This window comes from Protopterus annectens, chromosome 13.part0, assembly GCF_019279795.1.
Source record: "Protopterus annectens isolate FY-2018-M chromosome 13.part0, PAN1.0, whole genome shotgun sequence".
Classification (NCBI taxonomy): domain Eukaryota; kingdom Metazoa; phylum Chordata; order Ceratodontiformes; family Protopteridae; genus Protopterus; species Protopterus annectens.
Genome location: NC_056747.1, coordinates 392,095,431 through 392,120,622, shown reverse-complemented (window position 1 = coordinate 392,120,622; position 25,192 = coordinate 392,095,431). Strand labels below are relative to the sequence as shown.

General features: G+C 48.4%; 2 protein-coding genes across 2 annotated transcripts in view; both read right to left on the bottom strand.

The window, feature by feature from the left end:
* Positions 1-25,192, bottom strand: part of ARID3A (AT-rich interaction domain 3A) — a 1,395,207-nt gene that overhangs the window by 33,767 nt on the left and 1,336,248 nt on the right. The window lies entirely within an intron of this gene.
* The window catches only part of SZRD1 (SUZ RNA binding domain containing 1), a 44,334-nt gene that overhangs the window by 13,545 nt on the left and 5,597 nt on the right, over positions 1-25,192 (bottom strand). The window lies entirely within an intron of this gene.

Genomic DNA, 25,192 nt, shown 5'->3' with positions numbered 1-25,192 from the left:
CCTGTCCAAAATCTCCGGATCACCGTCAGGGTTGGCGTCCAAGGGGTGAGATGGAACCGGCTCCTGAGGCCCAGCTGATTCGGTCTGGGAGGCCGTCAGAATTTCTAAATCTGCTGTAGTCAGGGGCTGTGTAGGCGCCTCACTGAAAACCGGAGAACTGGCGGCAGGCCTTGCTGAGGCCTCGGTATCTGGTCTGGGCCTTGGTTGCCTGTCCTTATCCTTGCATTTTTTAATCATTGCTGATGTCGGTTGCTCTGACGACATGCTATAATTAAATTTTCTGCCAAAATAATGTCGGGTGAAATCTGCCCGACGCTTGATTGTACGTTTGTTGAACCTAGCACAAAACAGACAACCAGAGATGTCGTGGTCTGGGCCTAGGCAAGGAATACAATACGAATGAAAATCCTTGAGAGGTATTTGCTTCCCACAAGAAATGCAATTATTAACTTTGTCTGACATCGGTCTGAGGCAAGAAAAGTTTCCCCAATGGGGTGCTTAGCTTTAGAGAAGACTTTGGGCTGAAATTCAATTCGAAAATCTCAGGAGCTGGCCGACCGGCACTTGCAAACTGCTTCAGCTTCGGGCACCGCGCGGCAAGAAAGACTGAAGAAAATGGCGTTGGCTGCCTCTTTTATACCCCTGTCGCACTGATGTCAGGGAAGAAGCGACGACAACCGACGCCAAACCAAGACTTTAGGATTCGGCCGGCTGCGGGTCCGCTTGACGGCAGGATAACCCCAAGTGTGATGACTGCAGCAGTATTACACTATGAACATCAAAAGTTCCTCAGATTTCCTAGCATCTTTTGTCTTATCTAAATAGTATCTGATCTGTCTATGCAAATCCAAAGCATACTGAATCTTCTCACTACTATTTTGTGGGGAAGAAGTGGATGCTCCGATTCAAAGAAACATCACTGACCACTTCGGGCATGAAAGAAAGGCTGGTCCTTGGAGATACTCCGTCTCTACAGAAAACTACAGCTGGAACCGCCGTAACAGCCTGTAGTTCAAAGACTCTATTTTGGCAGAAGTCAGGGCCACCAAGACAGTTTCCCAGGTGCACAGTTTTAAAGTGGAAGCAAATGCTGGTTGAAAAGGTGGCCAAGTTAACTTCAAGACCAACGTTCAAATATCAATAAGTAGGAATGTTTTTTCTTGGAAGCCTCAGACACCTTAGAGAAACAGTTTTTGACCTCAAACATAGAAGAAAGTGGTAGATCCAGAAGAAAACAAGTAGAGATGGTCAACAAATGAGCTTTAATGCACGAGTGCGTCAGACCCAAATTCAGTAACTCACACAAAGAAAAAAGAAATACAGTAAGAATACTCATCAAAAAGGGTCATGTTCACTGTTACACCACCAAGAAGAAAATTGTTTTCAGTTAGCAACATAAGATTTTCTAGTACTGGGCTTTCTGGCTTCCTGAAACTCCTACCTATATCCTCAGAAAATTGGTGCCAAAAAAGAATCAAAACCCTATCACCCAAAGAATTAATTGTAGGTTAAGACGAGGGTAAATTAGGCGGCCCTTGTCCTGTGTGTGCAGACCCACCATGTAAAGTAGTGTGTGATGGTCATCCCTGGCCAGGTGAAAAAAGAATAGTAAATCAATGCTGTCTGCTCTAAAACGGAGTCACCAATAAGATTTTGGGCCTGTCCCACATGATCTTGTGTAAGACCTTTGTCAACAAGGAAAAGGAAGACTCCCTCATGGGGTACTTATCTGCACTTGGCTTAATGAACTGTACAAGTCACATGATCTTCAGACTGAATTCAAAAAACGGCACTTGGATTGGTGGCAAAGATGTTTTGAGGGTTTGGCATTTGAAAATCACTTGTGTACCTTGCAGCTTGGCCACAGGACATGCATCTGACATACAGCGCAGGGCCTAGGCTTTAGTAGGCTGACCGGATGTATGGCTACTCCTGGCAGGATATCTCTATTGTAAAGAATGCTGTAACAGTGATTAAGGAATGACATCGAGGGATCTTAGAACCCGCCATACTGACAAATATGATTACGACATGATGTGTGTTCCAAATAGGGGGGTGGGAGTGGTGAATGATCTTAAATGCTCTACCACGAGGGACATGTAAAGGATATGACTGAGCTTGCTATGCATGCACCTGAGGCAGAAAAGACACTGACCTTAAGTGATGTTTTGTCATCACCCAGAATGATACCAAATTTCAAAGAAAAAGTAATTGGGGGGATCCAGAACATGTCAACTTGGGATGAGATGGGCACAGCAAGCCTTCATGCTTTGCTAGGGATGGTCTGCACCTCTTACTACGGTTCTAGCATTGTGGTTAAATCCTTTGGTGCCCCCCTGATGCCTTTTTTAGACAGAGTCCACTTGTTGGATATGCCCTATTTGGAACACACAAAAAGTGACTACTCAATACCAGAAGGCTTAACAAAAAAAAAAAAAGCCTGAACATGAGGCTCTCCTAAAACTACACACACACACACACACACACACACACACGCGTGCATGCACACGTGCACACACACACACACACACACACACACACACACACACACACACAGTTACAGAGATGTGGTTTCAAAGCAATAACAATACACCCACTATTCAGTTTAGTGCTTATCAAGTCTTTAGACCTACTGGCAATTGTGGGGGTGTATCAGTATTTGTCATGGAATCAGCATTTTAAGACACCAAATTTAAACTCCTAGTTTCCCAAATCACCCTAAACAAGATTACCACTTCACAGCTAGATGTAGAACACTCTCCATGTTCCCCCTACTGAACATATTAGCAATCTTAACACCTTAGCTGATATCCCAAGACCTTTCTACTGGTGGACATCAACTATCCATCAATAAACGTGCTTACCTACACTGCTAAAAACTGGCATTGCCTAAAATTCCTTGAAATAATAAATGCTAAATTCCTTGTACAAACAGTTAACCATCCTACTACGGGCCCCAATGCCCTTATTCTTGTCCTCATACATATGAACACTTCTTACACATCTCCATACCTATGTGTCATGTTTTCTTGCCAAGTCAGACCATAAAATCAGTTTTCTTTTCCTTTAAAACTGGTGGCACTTCCCTACAAGTACTGCCATGCTTACGGACTTCTCAAAAGCAAGCCTTTTTCAGTTATCAGGCTCAGCCCAGCAGAAACAAAGTACACAACTGCAATATACAGAACATGAATATACAAATGAAATACCATGAAAAGTACAGAATTAAATATAGTAAAATAGGTTTAAAGCATAACTAAGATGTTAGTACTGAATACTAAATAAATTAGAACCCAGGAATAAATAACCTGATTTACAGAGTTTTACTATAATTTACATGGGGACAGTTGGTAAAGTCTAATTAGAAGTTATGTACTTACCATAACGTTCCATCTGAGTAGGTGGATTCATTTGTCTGCAACCTGTGGGTATGGATCCGATATCGGATCCGAACCGGCATGGTTTATCCAGCTATGGATCTGAGCTCCTAGCTCCTCCCCTCACCCATAATGCCCTGCTCTCCCTACATGACCTCAGATCGAGTTTGCCCTGCACCAACTATCCTAACCAAAGGGTAACACACCCTATGCAGGAAACTGACAAGGCCAGGGGGATAGGAGGGCGGGATGGTTGCAGACAAATGAATCCACCTACTCAGATGGAACGTTATGGTAAGTACATAACTTCTAAATCTGAAGTAGGAGAATTCATTTGTCAGCAACCTGTGGGACAGAGTCCGCAGCTACCTGAATCTTGGGTGGCCATCATGGAAGGATATTCCGGAGCACCGCGGAGCCAAAGGATGCTCTACCTTTAGAAGTGATGTCCAGCTTGTAATGAGTAATAAAGGTATGAGATGAAGCCCAAGTGGCTGCTGAACAAATGTCACCCAGAGGAACCCTAGACTTAAAGGCCGCTGAAGTAGAGACAGACCGGTTGAATGAGCATGGACTCCCTCCGGTGCGGGCCTCCCAGAGGCTTGGTACGCCAACAGAATACACTGAGAAATCCAGCGTGACAAAGAAACTTTGGAAATTGGTTTACCCAGATTGAATTTGGCAAAAGAAATGAACAACTGGTCTGATTGCCTATGACCAGCTGTCCTATGAAGGTAAAAACGAAGCTGCCTGTGAACATCCAAGGAATGCAGCTTGTATTCACCTTTGTTTTGATACTTAGGGAAGAAAACAGGGAGGTTGATGGACTGATTAATGTTAGCTTCCGAAGCTACTTTAGGAAGAAAGGAAGGACTGATCCTTAGGTACACCCGGTCCGGATGAAAAATCAAATAAGGCGGTTTCATGGACAGGGCTTGAAGCTCTGAAACTCTCTTAGCCGAAGTAATGGCTACCAGAAAAGCAGTCTTAAAGGACAAGTATTTAAGATTGACTGTGGCCGCAGGTTCGAAGGGGGGAGCGGTCAAGGCCTGAAGTACCAAGGAAAGATCCCACGGGGGAACCGTTTCTTTGACAGGGGGTCTGAGCAAAAAGGTGCCTTTTAGGAAGGTTTTGCATAACTTAGCCGACACAAGAGACCCTGAATCGTGTCCAACATGGTAATGAGATATGGCCGCCAGCTGAAATTTGACCGTGGAACTACTGGCGCCATCATTAAAGAGAGTAGTAAGGAAATCTAGAACCAAAGGAAGGGGAACCGTGAAAAGATCTAGGCCTTGCCGCTCTTCCCAAATGGAGAAACGCTTCCATTTACGCGGTAAATTTTTCTGGTAGAAGGCTTGTGGGCCACTACCAGAATGGCCTTAACTGGGGACGAGATACCGGGAGTCCTGATTAGGAGTGGGACTGGAGCAGCCAAGCAGTCAACTTCAGGTTGTCCAGGTTCGGAGTTGGCAGGATCGACAGGTGTGATATCAGATCCGGAATGGGATCTAGAATCCAAGGTGGATTCACTGAATGAGACCTTAGGAAAGGGAACCAGATCTGTCGAGGCCAGAACGGGGCAATGAGGATCATTCTGCACCCCAACCGAGAGGCTTTCTGAAGTACTTGTAGCATCAGAGGTAGAGGGGGGTATGCGTAAAGAAGACCGGGAGGCCAAGCATGCACCAGAGCGTCTCTCAGAGAATCCCCTGCAGGGGGGATTAGAGTGAAAAAACTGCTGCACTTGGCGTTTAAAGAAGAAGCAAAGAGATCGCAACAGGGAGTCCCCCACTGTGCGAAGATACGTTTCGCTACTTGAGAATTGAGAGACCACTCGTACGGGGAGAGAATGGTGCGACTGAGCTTGTCCGCTAAGATGTTGGTCCGACCCGGAATATGCGTTGCGATGAGAAAGCGGTTGGTGGAGATCGCCCATTCCCACACTCATGGCTTCTCGACATAAAGGGTAAGACCTGGTTTCCCCCTGTTTGTTGATGTACCAGACCACCGACATGTTGTCTGATTGAATCGCAATTGTTCCCAGGGGAAGGAGGGCCTGAAGTGCTTGCATCGCCAAGAGCACCGCCCTCATTTCCAAAACATTGATATGCAGGGAGGTCTCTGAATCGCTCCACGTGCCTTGGACCATCCGGCCCGCAAAATGCCCCCCCAACCCGAGGTGGAAAGCGTCCGTGGTCACCGTGGAGAGAGGGGGAGATGCACAAAAGGGGCGGCCCCTGTGGAGGTCTGGAGAATGGAGCCACCACAAGAGAGACCGCTTGCAAGCCTTGCTGATTGCAATGGGATGATACAGGGGGAGGGAGAGAAATGACCATTGCACCTGAAGTGTCCATTGAAGCACCCGCATGTTCAAGCAGGCGTGTGGAAGAAGAGTAATCGCTGCCGCCATAGACCCTAGCGCCCTCAGGATCAATTCCGCAGGTGTTGAGCTGGAGTGAAGGATGGCCCGCACCTGGAGTCGCAGATTCCGAACCCTGTTGGTTGTGAGAAAGGCTCTTAAATTTCTCGTGTCTAACCTGGCTCCTATAAATTCTATTGTTTGAGTAGGGACCAGGTTGGACTTCTCTATGTTTACCGTGATGTCTAGCTTGGGAGCTAGACGAAGGAAGGAGTCTCTTGCCAAAGAGAGTAGATGCCTTGTTGGGGCGGTGAGAGGCCAGTCGTCTAGGTACGGAAAGACCTGCACCCCCTGAAGCCTCAGGTGGGCCGCAACCACTGCTAACACTTTGGTGAATACCCTGGGGGCTGTGGTGAGACCAAAGGGAAAGACCCTGAACTGGTAGTGACTGGCTCCCAGCCGGAAGCGAAGAAACCTCCTGGATCGTCTGTCCATCCGAATGTGGTAGTACGCGTCCTTGAGGTCTATAGAGCACATCCAGTGATTCTCCCCATAGAAGGGGGAGGATGGACTGCAAAGTGACCATCCGGAACTTCTCCTTGGGAACTGACAGGTTCAACAGGGACAGGTCTAGAATGGGTCTTAGGTCCCCCGTCTTTTGGCACTAAAAAGAAAGTACAGTTTTGTACCTACCATAAATATAGATGTCCGATAGGTATGCATCTGCAGTCCTTACATATGGGTTGTCCTGCCTCAGGCAGCCCTTCGGTCGGCCGGATTCCAAAGTCTGGGTCGGCGGCTGAAGTCGCCCTTTCCCGGCGTCAGGCGCCTGGGGTATAAAAGCGTCAGCCGACGCCATCTTCCTCAGTTTTTCTTGCCCCAGATGCCAGGTGCCCTCTAAGGAAGGCTAAATTTGGAGAGATACAATAAAATCCAAATATGCACAGAAATATAAAACAAATACACCATAATAGATAACCCCAGCTAGCTATGAGAGGGATAAGTACCCAAGGAATACCACAGAGGGGAAGGAGGGTGGGTAAACCCGACTGCAGATGCATACCTATCGGACATCTACATTTATGGTAGGTACAAAACTGTACTATGTCCCTTCAAGGATGCATCTGCAGTCCTTACATATGGGTAGAATACCATAGCCAATGTGGGGGTGGTAGGATCTAAGAACAGGATGGTGTAGCTAAAATGCCCTGCAGGACTGCCGTAGGAAAGCCTGCTCTGGATCTGGAATATAAGGGTAAGTTGTAATGCTTGGAAAATGTATGCACGGAGCTCCATGAAGCAGCTTCTAAGATGTCCTTGGTAGCCACCCCTCTTAAGAAGGCTGTGGAGGTGGCTGTGGCTCTGGTGGAATGAGGTCTAATGTTAGCTGGCACAGTTTTGCCATGAAAGGAGTAACAAAATCGAATGCAATTCCCTATCCATTTTGAAATTGTCTGTTTGGAAACTGCTTTTCCTTGTGCACCAGCAGCATATGGTACAAAAAGCTGGTCAGTTTTTCTGCAAGTTTTAGTTCTGTCCAAGTAGTAGCGCAACTGCCTGTGAATGTCCAGGGTATGCAGAAGTTTCTCCCCTTTGTTTTGTGGATTTGGAAAGAAGGTAGGCAGGTGAATAGCTTGGTTCAATGAGACCCTGGATACCACCTTTGGCATGAATGAAGGATTGGTTCTCAATGAGACTCTGTCCTGATGAAAAAATAAGAAATGGTTGTACTGCCATGAGGGCCTGCAACTCAGATACTCTTCTTGCTGAGGTTATGGCTAGAAGGAAGGCAGTCTTCCAAGACAGGAACTGTAGTTCTGAAGATGCTGCTGGTTCAAAGGGAGGCAGTGTTAGTTTTTCCAACACAAAGTTAAGGTCCCATGTAGGCACTGGTGTTTTCCTTGGAGGATTGATGTTTTTAATTCCTCTTAGAAACTGTCTTAGGAGAGGATGAGAGAAGACAGGTAGATCAGTATTGTATTCTTCTGAAATTGCTGAAGCATGGATTTTTATGGAAGAGTAAGACAGGCCATTGTGGAGCATTTCTGCCAAGTATTCCAGGATATGTGCCATGTTCATCACTGTCGCATCTAGGCCCTTTGTGGTGGTCCAAGTGCGAAATCTTTTCCATTTTGCTGAATATGCCTTTCTTGTGGAAGGCCGTCGAGCTTCCATGATGATATCCTTCACTCTCTTGGATAGCTTATCCTGGGGAGGAGTCAAGGTATTCTCCAGGCTGTTAGCTGCAAGGTTTTCAGGTTGGAATGCAGAGTTTTGTAATCGTGCTGTGTCAGAACAAGTGGCCATTGAGGAAGAGGCCACGGTTTTGTGCGTGACATGCTCTTTAACAGTGGGTACCAGTGCTGTCTTGGCCAGTCCGGAGCTATTAGAATCACTTTTGGCTGCTCTGTCCTGATCTTCAGTAAGACCTTGGTCATTAATGGGAGAGGTGGAAATGCATACACTGTTAGAGTTCTCCAGCTGAAAGAGAGGGCGTCCACTTTCCATGCTTGTGGGTGGTATGTCCTTGAGCAGAATTTCTTCAGATGATGATTGTGGTGGGAGGCAAAAAGATCTATGTCCGGCCTCCCTCATGACTGTGTTATCTGAAGGAAGATGTCTGGGTGCAGCATCCATTCGTGTGCATCCATGATATTTCTGCTTAGGCTGTCCGCCAGTATGTTGTCTTTTCCTAGCACAAACTGGGATTGCAGCTCTATATTGAGTTTCAGGGAAAGTTCCCAAAGATTCATTTCCAGTCTGCAAAGAGGGTAGGAATGGGTACCTCCTTGCTTGTTTATGTACCACATAACTGTGGTATTGTCTGTCTTTATTAGCAGGTGGCCTTGATGCAGAAAGGGTTTGAAGGCCTCAATTGCATGTATCACAGCCAGCATTTCTTTTTGGTTTATGTGCATGCGTAGCTCTTTTTGTGACCATAATCCTTGAATGCCTCTGCCCTCCGTGTGTGCTCCCCATCCATGGTCTGAAGCGTCCGTTGTAATGGTTTGGCTGGTTATTGGTTTGCTGAAGGGCAGACCCCTGTTTGACTGGCTTGCTTGAGCCCACCACAGAAATTCCTTTTGAAGGCATGGAATGAGTGGTATCAAAGTTTCTAAGCTGTGACTGTGCTGAGTCCATAAACTCCTTAGGTACCATTGTAGTTTCCTCATATGCAGCCTTGCTTGTGGGTTCAGAAGAATGCAGGATGCCATGTAACCCAGGGCCTGCAGGATTTTCCTTGCAGTCAGCTGAGTTTGTCTTGTCAGATTTTTGAAGTAATCCGATAGTTGTCTTTGTTTTTCTTCTGTGAGAAAACCATTTGGGTGGTTGTATCTAGATTCACACCCAGAAAAGTTGTTTTTTGGGATGGAACAAGTCTTGATTTGTGAATGTTGACTGTATATCCCAAGGCCTGAAGTAGGTGGATGGCATAATTCAAGTGTTTTACCAAAGTTTGTTGGCTGTCCGCTTGTATAAGGCAGTCGTCCAGATATGGGTATATTTGAATCCCCTGAAGTCTGCAGTGTGCAATTATTGATGCCAGGCATTTCGTGAATACTCTGGGCGCAGTAGATAAGCCAAAGAGCAATGCTGAGAATTGATAATGCTCTGAACCTGCAAGAAATCTGAGGTGTCTTCTGCAACTTTGTCTGATAGGGACATGCAGGTATGCCTCTTTGAGGTCTAGAGTTACCAGCCAAGACCCCTTGCCCAGCATGGGAAAGCGTTGCTGTAGAGTCAGCATTTTGAATTTTGGCACAATGAGATAAGTATTCAGTGCGGACAAGTCGAGAATAGGCCTCTATTGTTTTTCTTTTCTTGGAACAAGGAATAGTCTGGAATAAAATCCTTGGCCTTGTTCTGAAAGAGGAACCTTTTCTATAGCTTTCATTTGCATTAAGTTGGAGATTTGTTTCAAAGCCTCTGCCCTTTGATTCGATGGCAGGTCTGGCAATCATTTTCTTTTTGGTAATGTGTGAAAATGGAACCTGTATCCTTTGTCTATTATTTGCAGTGTCCATTTGCCCCTTGTAATACTGTGCCAATTTTCTGAGAATAAAGAAAGCTTTCCGCCCAAAGGTGCTTCCAATTGAGCCCTGGTTGGCGGGGTCAAAGTAAAGTCATTGAGTCTGTCCTTGTGCAGCAGTTGTAGGTCCTGCACTACCTCTCTGGTTAGGAGGCTGCCATTGACGTCCTCTGTAGGAGCCTCTAGCTTGCCCTCTACCTCTGGCACGCCTGTTCTTGCCTCTTTGAAATCTCTCTGTGTCTGGAAAGGACCAATTCTTGGAAGGCCAATTTCTGCTGAATCTTGGTGGTTGGACTTGGAGAAAATCTTTGACTGTTTGTACAGATTTTGCCTTTTCCTCAAATTTCTTTAAGACCTCCTGAGCAGTGGAGCCAAATAACTTTTGCTTTTCCAGTGGAGCATCCAGAAGTTTTGCTTTAACATGGTCTGGCAGAGATTGTTCCTTCAGCCAAGCATGCCTACGTATGACTGCACCTGTCATAGCTGACCTACATGAAGCTTCCAATGCATCATAACCACACTGCAAGAAATGGTTGCTAACCTGTTGGGAGTTATGTACCAGATCCTGAAGTGATTTGCGATCTAGGGGTTCAGGAGAAGACAGTTTTTTATGCAATTCATCTAACAAATACTCTTGGTACTGTATCATATGAAATTGACAATTTAATGCCCTCATACAAAGAGTAGCAGAAGTATACATTTTTTTACCCCATCTCTCTAAAGCCCTGGACTCCCTTTCAGAGGGGAGTGGATTTTTAGTAGTGACAGCTGCAACCCCTTTAGGGCCCTGGGAAATAATTTCTGGATCAGCAGAGTGGGCCTTGTAAAGGAAATGATGAGAGTCCGGGACCCTGTAGTACCTATCGGGTTTAACCGGAGCCGGAGGAAGAGTGTCAGGGGTTATGCTAGACTCAGAGTACACATTATTTATTATTTATTTATTTATTTATTTATTTATTTACATTTGTTGACCGGGCTAGTCCAGCTGGATCAATGTCCATTTTCAGTGGAGGCCCGGGGAGAAAAGCTCCACAGATTAAAGCAAGGTAATAGAAAATAAACATGTACAATAAACACTTATGACACAGGCAATGAGCAAAAATACAAAGATATTAGTCCAGGTCAGGTAATACAAATCTAAGAAAAAAAACAAATAATACTAACTACGTAATAAGTAAGGCATTGACTACTTTCAGTACAAAATATGGGAGGGTGGGAGTATTACGTAGTTCATAATGTAATACATACTTATAAAAACATTAATTGTAACAAAAAAATGTTTTTTTTTTCCATATATGAGAACAGTAGTAACAATACAATCATTAAGTCATATGTGATCAGAGAGAAACATTGCAGTGTTGTATAAAGAAATATGATAGTAGAAAGATGAAAGTAGGTTAGTCAGGATTGGTACAAGAGCAGAGCCAGAATTTGTTCAGATGTAGTAGAAGTTGTTTCTTAAAGAGAGGAAGAGTGGCTAGAGAGGAGATGTGTGAGGGAAGGTTATTCCATATTTTGCCAACTGAGTTGGAGAAAAGGCAGTTACCTGCAGAATTTGTAATTCTAGTAGTGTTAACTTGTAGCTTTTCGGAGGAGCGTAGTTATTTCAGGTTATTATAGGGAGTCAAGAGGTTGCTAAGAGCCGGTGTTTTTGATGGTTGATATAGAATTTTATGTGCTATTAAGAGTTGTTGATAGATAAGCTTGTTAGGAAGTTCCAACCAGTGTAATTGTTTTAAGTTTAGACAGTGGTGAGTTCTATACTGAGATGCTGTGGCAAATCGAGCTATATTGTGGTAAGATGTAGTCAGTTTCCTAAGGTTACCTTTAGAGAGATTAGTGTAAATAGAGGAAGCATACAGAAGGGAAGAGATAAGATGTGATTGTGCTAAGGTGGTCCGTGCTTCGGGTGTGAGGAAGGGTTTGATTCTGTACAGTGAACCAATCTTTTTATTAACTGCTTTTATTGTGTTATTGATGTGATAATCATAGTTAAGATTATTATCAATAGTAACACCAAGCAGTTTTGTAGTAGAGTCGGGGGAAATGTGGGAATTATCACTTGCAGTAATAGTGAAGTTTAGTTGAGTAGATTTGTGGGTAGGTGAGAATAGTAAAAGTTTAGTTTTCTTGGGGTTGAGGAGAAGACATCTTTTTGAGAACCACTGTTCAATGGTTGAAAAGGTTGATCATCATCAATAACATTCAAAACAGGAGGAACAGCCAAAGGTCTATGCTGAATTAAATGCAAAAAGGTCCTTAATCTCTTCCTGGAATCAGAGAAATCCTGGCCCTGCCATTTGAAATGCTCTCTCATGGAGTGAAGGGTCTCCCCAAAGGACAGCTCTTCAGGAGGGGAGGCCGAGGGGATAGATTCCTCTGCATCAGAATCCTTGTAGGCCGAAAAAGCCTCCTCCTGGTAATCCGAGAGAGCAGAGCCATCAGAGGCCTCATCTGAGGAGTGGGGATCAGAGGTCTCAACCCTGGGCCTTTTGTCTAGAGGAGGTTGAGAGCCCCTGTCCGGATGTGGCTGAGAGCCCCTAATTAAGGAAATAAGGTCCTCAGCTAAACTTAGAATCTGTGAACCTGTAGTGGGTCCCTGAGGAATAGCCCTGGGAGGCAAAGCTTTTGGGTGTTTAGCAGCTTTAGCCCTGGTAAAGGCCTTTATGGACATGGATGCAGGAGGCCTGGCTGCACCACGTACTGGTGTAGTTTTGTCTAGAGGAATGGTGTCGGAAGTTTCCAGGACACCATTTTCTGAAGGAAATTCTATAACTGACTCAGTAGGGGCCTCCGGGGCCGAGGTTGTCGGTTGAGCGGTTTCGGCGGTCGGAAGCACCACGGACTCGGTTTCAGCCGAGACCGAGACACTCGCGGTATGCCTAGCCGTGGTTTCAGCCGAAACCACGGTCCGCGTGTGTCTGTCCTTGTCCTTCCGTTTCTTGGTTAAATGAGGAGTCGGAGTCTCCGACGGCATATTATAAGAGAAACTAACCCCAAAAAATTCCTCTGCAAACTCCGCCCAACGCCTAAGAGTGCGTCGATTGAAGGAAACACAGGCTGAACAGGCCGAGACGTCGTGGTCTGGGCCTAGGCAAGGGAGGCAGTAAGAGTGGAAATCCTTATGAGGTATTTGTTTCCCACAAGTTAAGCAATTATTAACTTTATCTGACATCGGCTGAGGCAAGAAAGAGTCCCCAACGGGGTACTTAGCTTTTGAAGTCTTCGGTAGCTGAATTACAGGAGCTGGCCGACCGGCACTTACGAACTGCTTTTGCTTCGGGCACCACGTGGCAAGAAAGACTAGGGAAGATGGCGTCGGCTGACGCTTTTATACCCCAGGCGCTCTGACGTCGGGGAAAGGGCGACTTCAGCCGACGCCCGACCCAGACTTTGGAATCCGGATGACCGAAGGGCTGCCTGAGGCAGGACAACCCATATGTAAGGACTGCAGATGCATCCTTGAAGGACATCCTGGAGTAGAACCCTGATCCAATCTGGTCTGGGGGGACGGGCTGGATGGCCCTTTTTCTCAGCAGATGGCCAATTTCTGCTGAAGCGGCCTCCCTCTGATCGGGTGGAACATCGGGGAGGATTTTTAACTTTGGGACATGAAGAAAGGGGATCTTGTAACCTCTGGATATAATCCGGAGTACCCAGCGGTCCGATGTAATGGACTCCCATGCCGCTAGGTGCTCCGAGAAACGTCCCCCGACTGCCTCCAGAGTGGAGCAGTCGGGCAACCCCTCAGGGTTGCTGCATGGGCCGTTCAGAGAAAGGTTCCCTGGACCCAAAGTTCCTGGGAGCCCCTCTGCCCCTAGGGCGGCGTCCTCCCTGTCCTCCTCTGCCGCGGAAGGACTGGTTGTCCGGAGCGGGTTGGGAATGCTGCGACTTCCGGAACCACATCTTCTTCTGGCCCTTTTGGTTCCTAGAGTAGGACCTCTGGGGCACAGAGAAGCGGACTCCGACGGCAGACAGCGTCTTCCTGTCCTTCTCACTCTGAACCAAGGTATCGCGAACCGTCTTGCCGAAAAGGGCAGAACCGTCAAAGGCGTTGAATGGCCTTGAAGGGCTCCGTAAAATCGCAGTGGCGGAGCCAGGCCTGCCGTCTTGTGACTAGGCCCGCTCCCGCAGCTCTAGCGGCTCCCTCGGTAGCGTGGGAAAGTAACCGCATAGAGGTGTTAGTCACGGAACGAAGAGTGGCCATATGGGTGGAGTGCATAACTTTGTCCTCCTCCGATATGGACTCTGGGGGGGATGCAGCGTATTCCTTGATAAGATCGCGCTGCATCCTAATGACGTGTGCCAAATAGTTGAGCGCCCTCACTGAGAAGGTCGCTGAACTAATGATTCGCTTCCCCAAACGGTCCATCATCCGAGACTCCTTGCTCGGGGGATGGACTGAGGGACTCTCCTGGGCGAGTTCCCTCTTAGTGGCTGCTGCAGACAACATGGCATCTACCGGGGGTCCCTTGCTCCAGTGGGCACGGTCAGCAGGGGGCTTAGGATCCTGTGGGGCCTCTTAGGGATTGGCTCCACGGTGTCCGGTTCCTTCCACGCCCTGGTGGTAATAAGGTCCACCAGGGGGTCGGCAGGAGGGGACACCCAAGAGGTAGACGGGCCCGCTTCAAATTCCTCCAAGAACACTGACTCGTCCGAGGAAGACTCTGGGGCAGACCACCCACCTCTAATCCGTAACATTTCCATGATGTCTCCGAAGGAGACATCCTCAGGGGGTGATCTTGGGGAGCCTTCCCCTTCCTCCAAGTCAGTGTCTTCGGTCAAAGACTCGGGGGAGTCTATGTGCCTCCTCTTACACGAATGCTTGCGAGGTGCTTCCTCGGGGGGGGGGGGCTGTCTGAGGAGCCCTCACCAGCAATGTCCAGAACCACAGGAACTGCTTGGGGCAGTGAAGCGGGCTGTCCCAGTGGCCGGGTGATGGAAACCTGGCCCAGAGTAGATGGAGTGCGGGACGGAGCCGAAGCAAGGGCCGGGGGTCTGGATGCCCTCAACAGAGCCCTCTCCACTACATCAAAAGCCAAGGGGGAGCCAGCCTCGACAATAGGATCCGAAAGTCGGCTCCCCCTCGGATCCGATGAGTGGATCGGAGCCGGCGCCAAGCCCCTCGGATCTGAGGGACCAGTGTGCTCAGACAAGGACGGCGCCGAAGGCACACTGAGTCCCTCGGATCCGAAGCTCGGGCCAGGGCTCCGAGAGGTCGGATCTGACAGACTCGAGGGCAGGGTCTGATCCGAAGTACCCAGTACTGTCGGTGCCGACCCACCCGCGGCTCCGAGGCTGCCCGGCTCCGGGCGCTCCGAACCCGGGTAGCGGGTCGGAGAAGGAGCAATGGGCTTAAAAAAGGGGGTCGAGCTCCCCCCCAGACGGGGGGGGGGGGAGGCAGGAGTACTCCCATCTGCATCTGGGCCTGGATGAACCTTCGCCTCATCCGGTCCAGATCAGCATCGGAGAGGCTGTAAGTAGACCTCGACGAGGCTACCGAGGTAGGCCTTGAGTGCCGCCTCGATAGCCTCGAAGGAGGTCTGGTCTCTTCATCCTCAGGCTCCGGTGAAAAGCACGGGGACCGGAGCCGAGGAGGGGGAGAGCCAGCAGCCAGAGAGGCCGGAGGAGAAGCCCGCTTAGCTGGCGGGGCCGAAATAGAGGTCTCGTCCCGCTGCTTGTGGTGCTTCTCTCTCCGGTCCTTTTTCCTGGCTTCCCTCTCCTCCGACCCTTTGTCGGGAGTTTGAATCCCGGGTGGAGGAGGGGGAGCAGGCAAGGCAGGGGACTGCTGAAGCAGTGACCACCAAGGGGGCGGGGGGCCGAAGCCGAGTCTGGGGGCAAGAGTCCCGCCAAGACCAGCTTCGACTTCCGCTCCTTCAATGCCCTGGGGCTGAACCCTGCACAGATTGAACACCCTGAAATGAGGTGTTCAACCCCAAGGCATCGAACGCACTGAGTGTGGCCATCAGCAGGGGAAAGCTTATGACCACACTCGGAGCACTTTGAAAAAATAGCCTTCGGGGCCTCAGACATCACTATTTTTTAAAAAAAAAAAAAAAAAAAAAAATAGTAACAGTAAAATAAACTAAAACACTCACACAAAGGCCCCCCCCAAAAAAAACACACACACACACCAACTACGAACCAGCGAGGGGAGAGTAAAAACTATATTAAATTAACCCAAAAAGGATATAAACAGAAGGGAAACCTATAACTTTCACACAAATTTAACGTTTAAACAATTTTAAAACCCTGTAATAAAGAATATAACAACTTAGCTTTCGGAGCTCTGACAACCCAGCCTATACCATGCGTGGCAAACTAGATCTGAGGTCATGTAGGGAGAGCAGGGCATTATGGGTGAGGGGAGGAGCTAGGAGCTCGGATCCATAGCTGGATAAACCATGCCGGTTCGGATCCGATATCGGATCCATACCCACAGGTTGCTGACAAATGAATTCTCCTACTTCAGATCCACCATTTAGTAGCACTCACTATGACGATAAAACCTGATGTACCACAAAATATTTGTCTTTAAAGAGTACTTTAAAGCAAACTAGAGACTTATAAACTTCACCAGCCTTGTTTGCAAAGCAATGGAAAGCATCATGGAATGTATTAGCAAGGACATAAACAGCCTACAAAAGCCCTGGACACAAGCCAGTTTGGGTTTGTTAAAAGCAGATTCTGCCTCCTGAATGCACTTCACTTCTTTGAATATGCAACTCATGCATTAGACTCAGGCAAACCGGTTCACATTGTCTACCTGCACTTGGCCAACACCTTTGATACCATCTCGCACTACCTGCACTTGGCCAACACCTTTGATACCATCTCGCATTCTGCCATTAACAAAGTAAACAAGCTAAATGTAAACCCGTATGTTACTCGCTGGACAGCAAAATGGCTGACAGAGCTTGCTCTATTAGTGTGGCAGGCACATTCTGTTTGAAAATTAGAAGTTATGTACTCACCATAACGTTCCATCTGAGTAGGTGTATTCATTTGTCTGCAACCTGTGGGTTATGGATCCGATATCGGATCCGAACCGGCATGGTTTTCCAGCTATGGATCCAAGCTCTCAGCTCCTCCCCTCACCCATAATGCCCTGCTCTACCCTCATGACCTCAGATCGAGTTTGCCAAAGCAACAATACCCTAAAAAGGGTAACAAAGAATATGCAGGAAACTGATAGGCCAGGGGGATAGGAGGGCGGGATGGTTGCAGACAAATGAATACACCTACTCAGATGGAACGTTATGGTGAGTACATAACTTCTAAATCTGAAGTAGGATATTCATTTGTCTGCAACCTGTGGGACAGAGTCCCCAGCTACCTGAATCTTGGGCGGCCATCATGGAAGGATATTCCGAGCACCGGAGCCAAAGGATGCTCTACCCCTAGATGCAAGATCCAACTTATAGTGGGAAATAAACGTATGAGATGAAGCCCACGTGGCTGCTGCACAAATATCATCTAGAGGAATCCTAGCCTTGAAGGCTGCCGAGGTAGATACTGACCGGGTTGAATGGGCATGAACACCCTCCGGTCGGGCCTTCCTGAAGCTTGATAAGCCAATAAAATGCACTGTGAAATCCAGCGGGACAGAGAAACTTTAGAGATTGGCTTGCCCAAATTGAATTTTGCAAAGGAAATAAACAGCTGGTCGGATTGCCTATGACCAGCTGTCCTGTTCAGATAAAATCTAAGTTGCCTGTGAACATCTAGTGAATGTAGCTTATATTCACCTTTGTTTTCATATTTAGGAAGAAAACAGGGAGGTTAATGGATTGATTGATGTTTGCTTCAGAAGCGATTTTAGGAAGAAAGGACGGGTTGGTCCTGAGGGAGACACGGTCCGGATGAAATACCAAGTAAGGAGGTTTAGCTGATAATGCTTGAAGTTCAGAAACTCTCTTGGCTGATGTAATGGCTACCAAAAAGGCTGTCTTGTAGGACAAGAATTTGAGATCCACCGTAGCCGCTGGCTCGAAGGAGGCGGTCAAGGCCTGTAGGACCAGAGAAAGGTCCCAAGGAGGAACTGCTTGTTTTATAGGGGCCTGAGAAGAAAAGTACCTTTAAGAAATATTTTACACAATTTGGCTGACATAAGAGGATTAGAGTCATGGCCAATGTGATAGTGAGAAATTGCCGCCAGTTGAACTTTGACTGTGGAACTGCTGGCACCATCGTTAAAGAGAGTGGTTAGAAAGTCAAGCACTAAAGGGAGAGGAACCGTGAAGGGATTCAGGCCTTGCCGCTCCGCCCACAAAGAAACGTTTCCATTTGCTTGTAAACCTTTCTAGTGGATGGTTTATGAGCCGCCACCAAAATTGCCTTTACAGGTGAAGAAATACCGAGTCCTTATCAAGAGTGGAACTGGAGCAGCCAAGCGGTCAGCTTCAGGTTGTCCAGGTTCGGAGGAGGAATGCAGGATGGATGGGATATCAGATCCGGGATGGGATCTAGAATCCAAGGAGGATTCACCGAGTGAGACCTTAGGAAGGGGAACCAGATCTGTCGAGGCCAGAATGGAGCAATGAGAATCATTCTGCAACCCACCCGAGAGGCTTTCTGAAGAACTTGGAGCATCAGAGGCAAGGGTGGATAGGCATACAGAAGACCGGGTGGCCAAGCATGCACCAGAGCGTCTCTTGGGGTACCTCCGGAGGAGGTATTAGAGCGAAAAACTGTCGCACTTGGTGTTTGAGGGAGAAGCAAAAGATCGCATGAAGGGGTTCCCCACCGTGCGAATATGCGTTCGCTACTTGACAATTGAGAGACCACTCGTAAGGGGTCAGAATGGTGCGACTGAGCTTGTCCGCTAGGATGTTGGACCGACCGGAATGTGCGTTGCTATTAGAAAGCGATTGGTGGAGATTGCCCATTCCCAAACTCTCATGGCCTCTCGACAAAGAGGGTAAGACCTTGTTCCCCTTGTTTGTTGATGTACCAGACAACAGACATGTTGTCCGATTGAATCGCAATTGTTCCCAAGGGAAGAAAGTCCTGAAGTGCTAGCAACGCTAAGAGCACTGCTCTCATCTCTAGAACATTGATATGCAGTAAGGTCTCTGAATCGTTCCACGTGCCTTGGATGGTCCGGCCCAGTGCCCCCACCCGAGGCGGGAGGCGTCCGTGGTCACCGTGGCGAGGGGAGAAGCACAAAAGGGCGGCCTTTGTGGAGATCCGGGAGTGGAGCCACCACAAGAGGGACCGCTTGCAAGCCTTGCTGATCGCTATGGGATGATGCATGGGAGAGCAAGGTATGACCACTGTACTAAGAGCGTCCACTGTAGAATGCATATTGAGCCTGGCAAGAGGAAGAAGTGCTATAGCCGATGCCATGGACCCTAGAGCCCTCAGGACCAACTCCGCTGGAACAGAACTTGAATGGAGAATGGCCCGCACCTGGAGCTGCAGATTTAGAACACTGTCCGCAGTGAGGAAGGCTCGTAAACTCCTTGTGTCTAGCCTGGCCCCTATAAAATCTAAGAGCTGTGTGGGCCAGGTTGGACTTTTTGTATTTATTGTGATGCCCAGAAAGGGAGCAAGATGGAGAAAGGAGTCTCGGCCAATAGAAGTAGATGCCTTGTTGGGGCGGTAAGAAGCCAGTCGTCCAGGTAGGGAAAGACCTGCACCCCTGAAGCCTCAGGTGGGCCGCTACCACTGCTAATACTTTGGTGAACACCCTGGGGCTGTGGTGAGACCAAAGGGAAGGACCCGAACTGGTAGTGACTGGCTCCCAGCCGAAGCGGAGAAACCTCCTGGGCGCCTGTCCATCAGGATGTGGTAGTACGCGTCCTTGAGGTCTATAGAGCACATCCAGTGATTTTCTCCCAGAAGGGGAGAATAGATTGCAGAGTGACCATTCGAATTTTTCTTTGGGGACTGCCAGATTCAAGAGAGAGAGGTCTAGGATTGGTCTTAGTTCCCCGTCTTTTTGGCACTAAAAGAATCTGGAGTAGAACCCTGATCCAATCTGGTCTGGGGAACGGGCTGGATGGCTCTTTTCTTTAGCAGATGGCCAATTTCTGCCAAAGCGGCCTCCCGTTGACCGGGTGGGACGTCTGGGAGGGACTTCAACTTTGGAAGGTGAAGGAAAGGAATGCGATATACCCTGGATATGATTTGGAGAACCCTGCGGTCCGATGTCATGGACTCCCATGCCGCTAGGTGCCGCGGAAAACGTCCCACGCCTGCCTCCAGCGGAGAGCCGTCCGGCAACCCCTCAGCGTTGCTGCGGGCCGTTCAGAGAAAGGTTCCCTGGACCCGAAGTTTCTGGGAGCCCCTCTGCCTCTAGGGCGGCGTCCTCCCTGTCCTCCTCTGCCACGGAAGGACTGGTTGTCCGGAGCAGGCTGGGACTGCTGCGACTTCGGAACCACATCTTCTTCTGACCATTTTGGTTCCTAGAATAGGGCCTCTGGGGTGCAGAGAAGCGGATTCCGACGGCAGACAGCGTCTTCCCGTCCTCCTCGCTCTGGGTCAACGTCTCGCGACCGGTCTTGCCAAACAGAGCAGAACCATCAAAGGCGGCGTTCGCAAACGACGCTTTGAAGGGCTCAGAAAAATCGCAGTGACGGAGCCAGGCCTGACGTCTAGTGACCAGTCCTGTCCCCGCAGCTCTAGCGGCGCCCTCCGTTGCATGGGAGAGTAGCCGCATAGAAGTATTTGTAACTGACCTAAGAGTGGCCATACGGGTGGAGTGCAGAACTCTGTCCTCCTCCGAAATGGACTCAGGGGGGGATGCAGCGTATTCCTTAATAAGATCTCGCTGCATCCGAATAACATGTGCCAAATAGTTCAGCGCCCTTACCGAGAAGGTCGCCGAACTGAACATCCGCTTCCCCAAGCGGTCCATCATCCGAGACTCCTTGCTCGGTGGGTGGACTGAGGGACTCTCCTGAGCCAGTTCCCTCTTTGTGGCCGCCGTCAACATGGCATCTACCGGAGGCCCCTTACTCCAATGGGTCCGGTCGGATGGCGGACTAAGGATCCTATCCGGTCTTTTGGGAATTGGCTCCACGGTGTCCGGTTCCTTCCACGCCCTGGTGGTAATAAGGTCCACCAGGGGGTCGGCAGGGGGGGACACCCAAGAGGTAGACGGGCCCGTTTCAAATGCCTCCAAGAACACGGACTCGTCAGAGGAAGACTTGGGGGCAGACCACCCCTTATCGGAGCATTTCCATGATGTCTCCAAAGGAGACATCCTCGGGGTGACCGTGGGGAGCCTTCCCCTTCCTCCAAGTCCGTGTCTTCTGTGAGAGACTCGGGGGAGTCAATGTGCCTCCTTTTGCATGTATGCTTGCGAGGGACCTCCTCTGGGGGGCTGTCAGAGGAGTCCTCGCAAGCAGCAATTTGCTCCATAGGAGCAACTTGGGGCACAGAAACGGGCTGTCCCAGGGGCCGGATGGTGGAAGCCTGGCCCAGTGCAGAGGGAGCGCGGGACGGAGCTGGAACAAGTGCCGGGGGTCCGGAGACCCTCAACAGAGCCCTCTCCACTACATCAAAAGCCGAAGGGGAGCCGACCTCGACCAAAGGATCCGACAATCGGCTCCCCCTCGGATCCGAGGAGTGGACCGAGCGGCGCGAAGCACTCGGATCCGAAGGGACAGTGCGCTCCGACACAGACGGCGCCGAAGGAGCACTGATCCCCCCGGATCCGAAGCTCGGATCCAGGCTCCGAGAGGTCGGGTCCGACGCACTCGAGGGCAGGGTCGGATCCGGTACCAAGTACTATCGGCCGACCCACCCCGCTCGGCTGCTCGGCTCCAGCTGCTCCGAACCCGGATAGCGGGTCGGAGAAGGAGCAATAGGCTTAAAAGGGTGTTGAGCTCCCGAGGGGAGGCAAGAGCACTCCCATCTGCATCTGGGCCTGGATGAACCTTCTCATCATCCGGTCCAGATCAGCATCAGAAAGGCTATGTAGATCTCGACGAGGCTACCGAGGTAGGCCTGGAGTGCCTCCTCGATAGCCTCGACGGAGATCGGGTCTCCTCCTCCTCAGGACCCGTGAAAAGCACACAGGGGACCGGAGCCGAGAAGGAGGAGACCGAACGACAACGGAGCCGGGAGAAGCCGCTTGGCTGGCGGGCGAAACAGAGGTCTCGGCCCGCCAGCTTGTGCTTCTCCCTCCGGTCCTTTTAGCAGCATCCCTCTCCTCTCCAGAAGCGGGAGGTTGAGTCCCAGGAGCAGGAGGGGTGCCACAGGGGAACAACTGTAGCCACAGTAGTCCCGAAGGAGCGGAGGCGGAGCCGAGTCTGGCGGTAAAGACCCGCCAAGACAAGCTTGGACCTCCGCTCCCTCAGTGCCCTGGGGTTGAACCCTGCACATATGGAACAGCCAGATGTGAGGTGTTCAACCCCGAGACACTTAACACACCGAGTGTGGCCATCAGCCGGTGAGAGCTTATGGCCACACTCGGAGCATTTGGAAAAGATAGATTTAGGCTGATCAGCCATAATCTACAAGCTACTAAAAGTAACTTAAAAGAAAAGACACACAGGCCCACACACACACTCTACGCAACAGCGAGGGGAGGGAAAAAAAATTACTTAATTTAACTCAAAATAAAACTATTAAGGAGGGAAACCTAAACTTTCACACAGAATTACACAAAAAACTTAAAACTTTCTGTTTTAACAGGTAATAAATCACCACTTAGCTGAGAGCAAAGAACCCAAATCCAGTCACCAGCGCGGCAAACGAGATCTGAGGTCATGAGGGTAGAGCAGGGCATTATGGGTGAGGGGAGGAGCTGAGAGCTTGGATCCATAGCTGGAAAACCATGCCGGTTCGGATCCGATATCAGATCCATAACCCACAGGTTGCAGACAAATGAATATCCTACTTCAGATGAGTAGTTACCAGTGGCACGGTGTCTCTCAGGGATCAAACCTAAGACCACTTTTTCTTTGGTATTTACTTCTCTGATATCAAGGCAGACAAAGGCCTTTAAAGCTAACCAAGTTTGGAGACTCCTCAGTTGACTTCTAGATTCTTCAGGAGGGACTATTGTGCACCAAGTTTGGCTTGGACCATGGCATAAAACGAAATGCTTAAGATATTCAGCATTGTGTTCTTTGACAAAACTGGGTGCCCATGCACTTACCACACAGGTGACAGACATCCTTTTGAAAAGTCTCGGCTATTAGGGGCTTGAACACTTTCATTCAAGTGAATTACCGTTCGATTACCATGCATCCAGTGTTGTCAGGAGATCCTTTTATGTTGCCTGACTAATAACCAGGGGTGGTACTTCTATATCTAAGGAAGTTATCATCCCTCTCTACTCCTCCCTCATCAGACCCATAAGAGTATAATAGCCTCTTTGGAATGTGCCTGTGTAATCATATGATGCAACTTCAGAGACTGAAGAATTTTCTCATTAAGATAGTCAAGGACATCCCATGCTACCTTAAAGCCCTTTCCTCTCTTTTCTGTTTCCTACAGACTGTTAAGAGATGTACTCTGTCTAGTCTACAAAACCTAAAAGGATCCAGTGCTATATTACGACCTGCACATCTGCAAAACTAAAAACACCTAAACATCCACTCGAGAGATCTTAACTTCTAATGAAACATAAATATGACCCTACTGGCAAGACAACTATACATATCCCACAGAATCCCCCCTTTAAGGGAAAGAATTCCTTTGGATGCAAAGCAAAGTAGCTCCTAGACCCTCTAAGTGTAACATGGATAAATAGATGAGCAACTGTGGCTACACCCTAGGTTTGGCCCCTTAAGCCATCATTGAGAGAAGGCGACACTAGGTATAAATCAGTCACATTGAGTACTTACAATTTGGGGTATTATGGCTAAAACTAAATACAAAAAAAAATGCACCATCATACCCTTTGGGAAGTCAAATACCCCTGGTAATTGCAACATCAATAGCACACCCCTAAGAATAGGCTCAGAGGTGAGAGATCAGACAGAATGTAGCCGGAAATTTGACTGCCACGTAAAGGTAAGGAAGCCCTTCTACGTGGCATAACTTGTAAGTAAAGGTATGACATCCAAATTCAAAGAAATTAATTTATTTATTTATTTATTTGCATTTATTAACCGGGTTGGTCCAGCTGGGTAAGAATTACCCTTTTTCAGTGGAGACCCGAGGGGAAAAGCCCCAAACAGACATAAAAATTCATACGGATAGAAACAAATTAACAATATTACAGAGGAAAACAATATTATGGGTACAATGGATAAGAAAAACAAACAATGAAAGTTTGAGAATATGAGTAAGGTAGGCCAGAGGCATGCATGCAAAAGATTTATGAAAAGGTGTTCTGAGTAAGATCTCTGAATTAAGTTAAAGTAGGCAAAGAAATGATGATTTAGGTGTGGAGTTAGTAGTGTGGGAGTTTTAGGTGGGAGCATGTGAAGGACATTCCCACTTGGAGGAGAGATGGGAGAGAAGCATGGATTTGAAATTGTTGTGGTTAGGTATATTACGTAGTGGTGTGGGGAGATTGTTCCATAGTTTGGCTATAGTGTGGGATAGTAGTAGTTTACCAGTTGGGTGGATGGGTTTGTGTACATGCAGGAGGTTTTGGCCTGTGAATCTCGGGGTACGGGTAGGTGTGTAGGGTGTTAGAGATTTAGCAAGAGAGGGGCATTCTGCTGGTTTAAAGATGAGTTTGTGAGCTGTTGTAAGTTGTAGGTACTTTAGGTGGTTGTGGAGTTCTAGCCAGTTTAGGGTGTGTAGGGAGTGACAGTGATGGGAAGAGTTCTTAGAATTGGTTGCAAATTTGCAGATTTTTTTGCAACAGGCCTCAAGTTTAGCATGGAGTCCGAGTTGTCGGTTGGAGAATAGGGGAGCACCGTACAAGAGAGAGGGGGGAGAAGGAAGGTAGATGCAAGGGTATGACGGGAAGATGGAGTAAGGTAGTAGTTGTGTCTGTAGAGGAGGCTGATTTTCTGGTGGGTTTTTTTGATTGCTGAGAGGATGTGGGAGTCGAATTTTAGGTTTTCATCGGTGGTAATGCCAAGTAGTTTGGTACTAGGAATGATTTCAAGAGGGGTGTTATTGTGGCTTTTGATGGAAAATTGGACTTTGTGGAACCGGGAAGTTTTAGTGGGAGTAAATATCATTAGCTTTGTTTTGTTGGCATTTAGGGCCAAGTGATGCGATTGCATCCATGATTCAATTTTGGAGAAGGCTGTTTGGCTATTAAGTAGAAGTTTGGAGAGGCAGGAGGCTGAGCAGATGATAGTGGAGTCATCTGCGTATTGGATGACTGAGGCTTCAGGGATGGAGAGGTGAAAGTTGTTAATGAATAAGTTAAAGAGCAGAGGGCCAAGTACTGATCCTTGGGGAACTCCTGTGGGTGTAGGTAAGAAAGGGGGGGTTGACTCTTTCCATTGTACAGCTTGCTGGCGCGTGGAAAGGCAGCTGGAGAACCAGTCTAGGGTTGAG